At 42.7% G+C, this 8,780-nt stretch overlaps 1 pseudogene; it reads right to left on the minus strand.

Annotated features, from left to right (window-relative positions):
- Positions 1 to 1,045: 1,045 nt before the first annotated feature.
- LOC131515362 (F-actin-capping protein subunit alpha-1-like) lies at positions 1,046 to 1,904 on the minus strand (annotated as a pseudogene).
- Between the last annotated feature and the right edge of the window lie 6,876 nt (positions 1,905 to 8,780).

Consider the following 8,780-nt stretch of genomic DNA (forward strand, 5'->3'; position numbering starts at 1 on the left):
AGGGATTGAGCTCAATAGGTTCTCAGTGCTTGGGAGACAGGGGTGAGTGATAGATTCTTTCTAGACACACACACACACACACACACACACACACCTACATTGGTTTGTGAATAGTGGTTATCTCTAAGTTATAGGATTATAGGTTTTTTTCAATATACAAACATATTTTATTTGAAATAAACAAAAATGCTTACACAGCTCACCAGGTCCCTTGGAAACAAACTTGTTTGACTGTATTACTGAGCAAAAAGAAAGCTGAAACACAAACCCCCTTCTTTTTTGACATGTATTTGGATAGGTAGGTAAGCCACTGCTTGTTTTTTTTTAAAAAAACTGAGCTTCCCTTAAGACCGGGTCATAGAAGTGTAAACAATGTAAATGAATCCACCATGACCAGCTGTCATAGCATATCTATGTCACCTGTGTATTCGGAGATCACACATACACCTGCCAATATACCCGGGAAGGGTTGCTGTATCACAGTTACATTTAAGTTCTTGGCAGGGCAGGAAGGAGGAAGAGTAACTTGGAACAAGTTTTACATCCTCTGTAGAACAATTCACTAGTATTCCCTTAAGTAACAGGTTACAAGAGAAAGCCTGGAGCGTATCCTTTTCACTTGGCTTTGTTTTTGGTTTTTGTTTGTGATTTACGTAGTTGTTTGAAGCATCTGCCTGTAGTACAATCCCGCCACAAAGTATTAAAGCACGAGATACTGTCAGTGCTTCAACATCTGCATTTTTCAAGTTTTATACTGTACTACATCCCTAGTATGTCAGCAGCTCTTGAATAATAAAATAATGATAATTATAATAATAATAATAAATGGGTAAAACTCTTCTAAAAATGCAGATGTCTATAATTATAATGGTACCAGGTGGGAAGGAGACAATGAGGGAAGAGAAAAAAGCAAACACGTTCACGCGCAGGGAATGTGGTTCAAGTCCTTGGATTTAAAACAACTTCTCCAGAGAAGCTGGCTATAATGGAATTTCCAGAAAACTTCCTCTGCCCCCACAAAAGGACCGGAAAAGCCCAATCCAAACTATTGAAAAGTAGTTATGAGATGCTGTAAATGATGATCAAAGCAGTCAGAGGGAGAAGGATGAATGTGTCTTCCATTGTAGCATAGTCTGACGTTGTTTTGATGGTTTTCACTAATTGCTGTCTGACGTTCATTTTCTGCACACTCTACGATTTGAAGAAACTCTTTGGCAGTTCGGACTTCATTCGAAACAGTTCCTGCATCCTGTACATCTTCCTGACTCACCGACTGAACATTGCCATCTTGGTCACAGTGAACCTGAATCTTAAGTACTCCGACCACCTGGGCTGTAGGTGGTGTGGTGGTGAACTTCCGCTCTGATCTCCAACGACCATTCCGGAAGTTCTTAGGCTGCAACGGTGGCTTTCAATACAGGCAATAATGGTCTGTTGCCCGTCTATAGTTTTAGCACAAACAGTACGGAAGCCGTTGGGGTAATGTTCTTTCACGTAGGCCCTGAAAGCACCATCAGAGGATTCTCTCCAAGACTTCAGACCTCCATCCGCGTCCTCTGGCTGGGAGGTCACTTGCTTCTTTCTGTAAATGATCAAGCTTAAAGGAAATTTTGGTTCTCGGGTCTAAAAATCTGCTATTACCCAGGTCACCACATTCTATAATTAAGACCTGATCTTCATACCCTTCTATCTTCACAGGAGCGAACTGATCCATGTTATACCGAGCAAATGCATGCGCTGCCCCTTCCCTGAGGAGATTGTCATTATTAGGTAGTAGCCGGACATCGTTGAACACTTCATTAAATTCCCCTGGTGGTGCCTGAGTGATGAATTTAGCAGCTATGAGTACCTTCTCCACATCCAACGTCCGACCCTCGAAGTCGGCCATCTTGGACTGCTCTGGCCCAGCCAGGCCAGGATTATGGATTATTTTTGTTACTTTCACTCTATTCCAGAGTATGTGTTGCTTTTATTCAAGGGGGAAGCATTTTGTTTTGTCTCGTTTTTAAGAGGTAAATACTGGAATCCAGAAATATCAAAGTGGAGGTGAGTTTCGCGGAACACTAAGCGTGGGCCTCCTGTTTCAAAATGACTGTGGATCTGAAATTCCTAAGAGAAAGAGAACTACCCAGAGACTTCTGGTGGCATATATCAATGAGAAGAAAAAGAAATAGTATCTGATTTTTTTTATTAAGCTCTTTTCTGTGTCCTGGATAATTTGATTCAGTTTAATGAAATTAAGAGATTAGTCAGGAAGAAATAAAACACTGTCTTTCTTTCTACATAGTCTTTCCATAGCCGAGAAAGATTGCTGGGGTGGGGGAGGGTGCGTAGAAGCATTCATTTCCTTTAGTTCTTCCATCTGCCCTCTCCTTGACTTTGACCTCTGGGCCACTGAGTGTGGCACGCAGGCCGCCTGTTATATCCTTCCTGGCCAAATGCTTATAGAGTGGAACCCTGGGCTGATTAATGAAAACAGTGCTCAAGATCAATCCTTGTTCTATTTTGTTCTGCTGTCTTATATTTCAAATTTAAATGCCTAAAAGTTATTTATCAACTTTTATTGTGGATTACTTCTGCAAAAACAGTGATCTGAGACGTGCTAACTCCCCTTCTCCAAGACTGACAATTCTAACGAATTCTGAGATGCCAGGGGTCCTGTGTGGCTCAGTTGATTAAACGTCCTCAGGTCATGGCCTCATGGTTTGTGAGTTCAAGCCCTGTATCCGGCTCTCTGCCCACAGCTCAGGGCCTGGAGCCTGCTTCTGATTCTGTGTCTCCGTCTCTGTCTCTGCCCTTCCCCTGCTCACACTTTGTCTCTCTAAATAAAGAGAAAATAAAATAAAAAAAGGTTCTGAGATGCCATGTGGTATTCGATCCAGTGTTGTCCAACCTCATTTTTTTTTTACCAATCTAGTTTTTATTTTATTGTGTAAAATATACATAAGATTAAAATGTATAATCCGATGGCATTAAATACACTCAAAATGTTGTTCAACCATCACCACCATTTCCAGAACTTTCTGATCATCCCGAACAGAAATTCTGTACTCATTAAACAATACCTCCCCATCTCCATCCAAGCCCCTGCTAACCTCTATTCTGCTTTCTGTCTTTATGAATTTGCTCATTCTAGATACCTCATATGAGTGCAACCAAATGATCTTTGCCCTTTGGGGGTTGGCTTCTTTCACTTTGCATAATGTTTTCAAAGCTCATCCATGTTGAGGCCTGTGTCAGAATCTCACTCTGTTTTGGCACAATAGTATTGCGTTGTATGTATGTTACATGTTTTGTCTCTTCATTCATCTGTTGATGGACACTTGGGTTGTTTCAAACTTTTGCCTATTGTCAACAATACCTGCAGAAACCACTAAAGTAGAAACAGAAAAAGAAAACAGAGGAGGTCTATGGGAAAACAGAAAAAAAAAATCATTGGCGTCAGACTCTCGTTTTGTTAAAAAAAAAACAAAACAAAACTGATCACACTGAGCCCGTCAGGCGCCCTGGGAGTTTCTTCAAATGTTAAATATATAACATCTGTAAGACCCACCCATTCCAGTAGTACCATACAGCAAATTCTAATTATGGGAGGGAGTTATTTCTATAAAGGCACCACAAAGTCTGAATTAGCTAACAATGAATCACTGCTCCTCGAAGAAATACATATATCATACATAAAAGATATAAAGAGATACATATCATATGTGTATATATATGTCACATAGATTATTGTCTTAAATCTTAAAGACAACTCATCCCAGTAGGTTCTATTTTATTTTACAAAAAAGAAAACAAAGTTCAGAAATGTTAAGTGAATGGACTGAGGCTACCCCCTAACAGGTGCCCGAGTGGGGATTCAATCCCTATTCAACTGACCCCAAGGTCTGGAGCTTTACATATACCTCTGAACGGTCTGGTCGTCTCTGACAGAAGAAACAAGAAGGCAGAGCATCAGACAGAGCATTGTCTTGTTTGACTCTGGCTGGGAATGTGCAAGTCTGGAGACTCGTTTTTTTTTTTTGCTCTGCACATGTGGGCAGATGACCACGGGTACTGATTTGGGGGTTACAAATGTTAGTGAGTAGGTGAATTTGCAAGTATCAAACCCATTAATAATGAAGAGAAATCTGGGGCATCTGGGTGGCTCAGTCAGTTAAGTGGCAGTTAAGTGTCCGACTTTGGCTCGGGTCATGATCTCACGGTTCATGGGTTCGAGCCCCATGTCGGCCTCTGTGCTGACAGCTTGGAGCCTGGAGCCTGCTTCGGACTCTGTGTCTCCTTCTCCCTCTGCCCTTCCCCTACTTGTGCTGTCTCTCTCTCTCTCTCTCTCTCTCTCTCAAAAATAAGTAAACATTAAAAAAAATAATGAAGAGAAATCAAAGCATATCTTCATGCATAGTCTGTTCAGGGTATGGCTGAGCAGGGCATCTTTAGTTGTAACAGCAAAAAAAAATTGGATATAATACAAATGCTCACTAGTCTATTTCCTGTTCTCCTTCATGTCCTACAGGCCCAATTTCTTCCCTAAATCAGCTGTGATATATTAGACACATCCTCTGTCACGTAATACAGATAAGTGGCAAATTATACGGAGAGTAGGAATGAGGAGAGTGATCCCCACTTCTCAAAAAAAAACCAATCTAATTATTCCCACCTCAGGGGCTTAAGTTCAAAACCCCGTTCCCGAGGGTAAACTGGATTGAGTAACTCATTTCCAAATTACGGAGCATGGAAAGAGAAAAATCATTACTGTGGAGAAATCTGGCAAACATTACCTTGGCCAAGTGATCAAAATTAACACCTCAGTGTCATTGTATGGATGTCGGGGACTCCCTGATAAGCTGTGATGAGAAGGGCGTTTCACTTCAACCTTCCCCCCAAAACTCAGAATTGCGGGATAATTTAAAGACGATACATCAGACAAATCCAAATTGAGGGACATTCTAGAAAATACCTGGCCAGTATTCCTCAAAATTATCAAGGTCACAAAAACATGGCAGAACAGTAACTCTGAGACCAGAGGGGACCAAGGAGACACGGACAACTCAATGCAATGAAGGTATGATGGGTGGGACTCTGGGTGGAATCAAATAAAGTCTGGAGTTCGGTAGCAATGTATCAGTGTTAATTTCTTAGTTTTGACAAATGTACTACCAAAGTAACGTGCAATTGTAACATTAGTGGAAAACTAAAACCAGGTGACTGGTATATAGGAACTCTCTGTACTTTCTTTATAACTATTCTGTAAATTTAAGGTCATTCCAAAATAGAATTTATTTCTTTAAGAAATCGGATTAGTAGCTCTTATTCAGGCAAAAGCAGAGCTCGGACCCTTGTTGCGCAGTGAGATATTTAGGGGCACTGTGGATGCAGCCTGGCTTTCAGACAGGATCCAGCACCGCTGACAGATCCTCTGGTCCCGCACTCAGGTCTCCAAGGTCAAGCCCCAAGTCCAGAGAATGCCAATTGGCTGACATTTAACATTCTGTTGGGGCAGCTTAAACATTGACAGCTTCTAAGTAGAAAATTGTCATGAGGTCTTTTGAGTCCATAAAGAGAATAAGGGTGGGTGTTCTTTCATTAATTGTGGCATCCATTGATAATCTGATTTGATAACATTCTAGAAAAGTTTGGAATAAAGTACAAAAAAACTGTCTCAGCTTTATTGGGTTGCTGCTCTGGTAAAAAGGGCAGAGTTCTGGAGTGCCTGGGTAACTCAGTAGATGAAGCGTCTGACTCTTGATTTTTGGCTCAGGTCAAGATCTCACATTTGTGGGTTGAAGCCCTGCATAAGGCTCCGGGCTGACAGTGTGGAGCCTGCTTGGGATTCTCTCTCCCTCCCTCTCTTTCTGCCTCTCCCCTACTCATGCTCTCTCTCTCTCTCTCTCTCTCTCAAAATGAATGAATAAACTTACAAAAAAATGTAAGCGGCATTATTCTATGCTAATAACAGTTGTCCTTCTCAGAACAGTAGACAGGTTGTAGAGCTCCAAACAAACGTAAGTTTGGGCGAGTAGGCCAATGAGGGCTGTGTGTGCTTGGGGGTGGGCTCCCTGTCCAATGCCGTGGAGACGTAATTCATCTCAAAAGCGTGCAATACAATGACAAAAACAACCCACTCGAGACCAGGCTCTGGAGCATATCATATGCACCTCATAGCACACACAGAGACAGAGGAATATGTATGTACGCATGCTCTGGAGAAAACATGGCTTTTTCATAGTCTAAGGATTCCAGATATTTCTTGCTTTCATTGCCAGAAAGCGCAAGCGATTGCTACTAGCAAACATCGCCTGCGAGAAGTCATTAGCGCTAATCTACCACGGTTGGTACCAGCCTCATGGAGCCAACTAGCCCCGACGATGAGGTCACAGGACTCGAGCCATGTGTACGGTGATCTGAAAACAGCCAAGTAATGAGCAAATGTGAGGAGCCACCTGGCTTTCAGCTGCCAGGACGTGACTTCACAAATAGGTGACTGCTGCTCCATAGAGGCTTTCTAAGGCTGGCCAGAGACCTTAATGATAATCAAGATGCTCCTAGGAGAAGCTACTGTAAATTGAGTTGCCATTTCATTTCATTCAATTAAACTTCCTATTCCACGACTGACGCTTTCATGCGGAGAGCCAAATAAACACCTGATGTATATACACAGATATATACGTATACACACACATATACATATATATATATATATATATATATATATATATGGCACACAACCCTAAGAGTCATACCTATATATATACGTATATGTGTGTGTGTGTGTGTATACGTATGTATATACGTAAATCTTTTTTTTTTTTTTTGTATATACGTAAATCTTAAAGCAAGACCTAGGCAGCATAAAATGTTCAGAATCCATACAAATGGTTCAGAGCAGGCTTCTCTAGTGACCCACCGTGATTCAGAGCACTATGATGCCCTCTCTGCCTTTCCTGTCAGGTGCTCACTGGGCAGCGAGGAAGGCTGTGACTCTCGATGCCACTTTCTTGCTTTTCTTGAAGCATTGGGCACGGGCCTCTGCACGTTTTTCCAGCGAAGAAGTCAATGCAGCAGCCCTGAAGCTTTCCAGCCCTTGGGAGGCTCAACTGAGCCGCTGGGGCAGCAAAAGCCCTGAGTGGATCCAGTCAGGCTCAGTCTTTTCCCTTTATCGATGCAGGTGTCAGGAGGGCCCCTTTTTCACTTGACATTTATGGGAAGTAAGATCAATGCTTCCAGAACTAATGGCAATGGAGAATAGGACTGGTGAAGCTTTGAGAGTCCTTTGTGACACTCCTTCCTCACGTCGCCGGTAGATGGGGAGAGCCAGGATTCCACAACAGCTGCCCAACCCTAAGAGACAGGAGACAATCTCTCAGCCATTTTGAAAGGAGGGAATGTAAATGACCACAATTTTCTCAAGCCAAAGTTCAAGTTGGGGCAAGATCAAACTTGTCTGACCATTCCGCCCTTCAACTTTGTTTGCATTCCAAGAAGGCAGTTGAGGTTGGTTCTAGAGAACCCACCCTGGGAGGTGGGTGTGGTGAGAACACACTTGAGGAATGTTCCTTCCTTTCCAGGTGCCTCCAGAGATCCCAGATGCAAGTAGAGGTCCCATCCATCCATACAGTGATAGGGAACCAAGGTCCTAGTGCTCCTGAGATCGATGTGAACATGTTAACCTATCAGCCGCACCAGACTGCCTCGGAATCCATTTAGTTGGCTAATTAATTGGAATTCCCCATTAGGATTAGCCATTGCATTCTAGACTAAGCCTGATCAGGACTGGGGCTGCGGGGCCACCCCAGACCAGCTCGCCTCTGCTTTCATGAATAACTTTTCTTTTTTTACCCCAATAGCCTGTCCCTGTGTTGGAAACATCATTAAAGAAATTGTCTACTTACACCTTAGAAACTTTTTTTTTTGCCTTTATCTCACTTTTAATCCTGATTTAAAAAAAATTTTTTTTAATGTTTATTTATTTTTGAGACAGAGAGAGACAGAGTGCAAGTGGGGGAGGGGCAGAGAGAGAGGAAGACACAGAATCTGAAACAGGCTCCAGGCTCTGAGCTGTCAGCACAGAGCCCGACGCGGGGCTCGAACCTACGAACCATGAGATCGTGACCTGAGCCGAAGTCGGACGCTTAACCGACTGAGCCACCCAGGCACCCCTTAATCCTGATTTTTAAAAAAATTTTAAGTTATCTTTGTACCCAATGTGGGGCTTGAATTTACAACCCCAAGATCAAGAGATCAAGAGTGGCCGGCTCCACCAACAGAGCCAGCCAGGCGCCCCTAACCTTGCTATTATAATGCACATATTTTTATCATGTACTTCAATAGTATGTAAAAACAGACACTGAGACCCCACCACGTACCTTGTCAAAGCCTCCGTTTTCATTCAACTGTGGAAGTAACAGGACTAGGGTCACCCTACAGACATTAGTTGTATTTATTGGATTCTCACCCCTTTCCCAAGAAGACTGGAGCAAGTGCCTTTATTCATCTATTATGTACAGAGTTACCCAGATCTTCAGGTCTGAGAGTTTCTGCCAATGACCAAGAAATCCTGAAGGCGTATTAAGCAAAGCGGAAAGTCCAAGGGCAAAAAGAAGAAAGGAGAATGGAGACCTATGAAGGAATCCCTCCTTCCTGCAACTATCTTGCTCTCCTCACCTCCCTGCCTGGTGAGCTAGGACGCATTCTTCAAGTCCTGGCTAAAGGTCACCTTCGCCAGTGTTTCCTCAACCTCCTTCCTCTGTGCTGTCTTGGTGAAAAGCTTTACCTTTCTAATA

Source organism: Neofelis nebulosa, chromosome 6, assembly GCF_028018385.1.
Source record: "Neofelis nebulosa isolate mNeoNeb1 chromosome 6, mNeoNeb1.pri, whole genome shotgun sequence".
NCBI lineage: Eukaryota > Metazoa > Chordata > Mammalia > Carnivora > Felidae > Neofelis > Neofelis nebulosa.